Source organism: Pristiophorus japonicus, chromosome 9 (genome assembly GCF_044704955.1).
Source record: "Pristiophorus japonicus isolate sPriJap1 chromosome 9, sPriJap1.hap1, whole genome shotgun sequence".
Classification (NCBI taxonomy): Eukaryota; Metazoa; Chordata; class Chondrichthyes; family Pristiophoridae; genus Pristiophorus; species Pristiophorus japonicus.
Window position 1 is genome coordinate 63,401,130 of NC_091985.1, and position 2,164 is coordinate 63,403,293.

Consider the following 2,164-nt stretch of genomic DNA (forward strand, 5'->3'; position numbering starts at 1 on the left):
GGACAGCTGTAGCTCCCAGACACATGATGCAGCCACAGGGGAGAAACTTATGCATAGTGTGAGGCTAGGTGTGCTTAAGAGATGTTATGAGGACATGCACAGGGGTAAGACATGTTTATTGGGGTTAGTTGATGGGAGTCTTTTTGTTGATGTGTTTTTGCACAGACTGGAATATGTTGATAACCGTTCCCTCGGTGACACCCTAGTCCATTCCGCAGTCACCCTCAGCACCCCCTCCCCTTGCGACGGCACCTTTCAGTGTAAACGCAGGAGGTGCAACACCTGCCCTTTTAACTCCTCCCTTCCCACTATCCAGGGCCTCAAATACTCCTTCCAGCTGAAACAGTGATTTACTTGTACTTCTTTCAATTAATATACTGTATTCACTGCTCACGATGTGGACTCCTCTTGGGGAGACCAAGCGTAGATTAGGTGACCGCTTTGCAGAGCACCTCCGTTCAATCCGCAAGTGTGACTCTGGGCTTCCGGTCACCTGTCACTTTAATTCGCCATTCCATTCCCACTCTGACCTCTCTGTCCTCGGTCTCCTACACTGTTCCAGCAAAGCTCAACGCAAGCTCAAGGAACAGCACCTCATCTCTTGTTTAGGCACTTTACAGCTTTCTGGACTCAACATCGAATTCAACAATTTCAGAGCGTAACCACTGCCAATCTTTGGCTCTCTTTTCCCTCCCCCGAACCTGTTTCTTTTTTTCTTCTGGTCTCTAATGGCAACTGGTCATTATCCCGCCATTCACACCCTATCTTGACTAATGTTTTTCTAACTCCTGGCATTACCATTTCATTTGGCCCATCATCCCTTTTATCTCTCTAATCTCTCCTGTCTTCCACTCTATCACAGACCTTCCCTTTTGTTCTTTTTTCCCCTCCCCCTTTCAGTGCTTGTTAAGAATATGTTCTTTTCAAATACTCTCCAGTTCTGACGAAGGGTCATCGACCTGAAACATTAACTCAGTTTTCTCGCCACAGATGCTGCCTGACCTGCTGAGATTTCTTGCATTTTTCATTTTTATTCCAGATTCCAGCAGCCGAAGTATTTTGCTTTTGTACATTGATAAATCTTTATTTTTGCCACTTATATCTGGCCAGGTCTTTCATTTGGGATTGGGCAATTATGCGTGAAGGCACTCATTGTGATGGCCATTGAAAGTGGGAGCTGAAGGGTCATGTGTGGATGGGATTACCTGAAGTGAGCAGCGATGAGATGGTGGTGCACCTCCCTTGCAGGGTTGTGCTGGGAACGACGCCTCCTAGCTCAGTGGTGACAGGGATCCTCTTCCTCCTCATCATCAGGTGGTACTGCTGGCTCGACCTTCAGCGGCTATCCCCTCATGATGGCCAGATTGTGCAGCATGCAGCAGACCACGACGAATATGGAGACCTGTTGAGGAGATTACTGCAAGGCACCACCAGACCGGTCCAGGCAACAGAACCTCTGCTTACGGATGCTTATGCAGTGCTCGATGATGCACCTGGTGCCACAATGAGCGTCATTGTATGCACGCTCTGCCGTTGTCCTGGGGTTCCGCAGTGGAGTGAGCAACCAAGTGGAGAGGAAATATCCCTTGTCCCCAAGCAGCCAACCACAATCCTGGTTGGAGCCAGCGAAGATGGTGGGCACACTGGTTTGGCACAGAATGAATGAATCATGGCTGCTTCCTGGGTACCTCGCGTCAACATCCATGATCCGACACTGGTGGTCACAGACGAGCTGCACATGCAGCGAGTGGAACCCCTTGCGGTTCACAAAGATCTCTGGGTGATGTAGTGGCACCCTCAGCCCAACATGTGTGCAGTCTATCGCACCCTGCACCCTCGGGAAGCCTGCAATTCGGGCAAATCTGGCCTGCCGCTCCATCGGTTTCTCCCTTGTCATGGGGAAGGAGATGTACTGCACCCTTCTCCTGTAGAGTGCATCGGTGACATGCCGGATGCACCGATGTGCAGAGAATTGCGAAATGTTGCCAATGTCTGCAGTGGCAGGCTGGAAAGACCCCGTGGCATAAAAATTCAACGCAATGGTGACCTTGGTCTCTATGGTCAGCATTGTGTGAGGCTGGAGATTGTCGCACAGGACAGTGTGGAGCTTCCCGAGTACATCTTTCTTAAATCTTAGCCTTCACAGGCATTCATTGCTCATCGC

At 49.9% G+C, this 2,164-nt stretch overlaps 1 pseudogene; it reads right to left on the bottom strand.

Annotated features, from left to right (window-relative positions):
* Nucleotides 1–1,414: 1,414 nt before the first annotated feature.
* LOC139273894 (putative nuclease HARBI1 pseudogene) lies at nt 1,415–2,068 on the bottom strand (annotated as a pseudogene).
* Nucleotides 2,069–2,164: the final 96 nt, after the last annotated feature.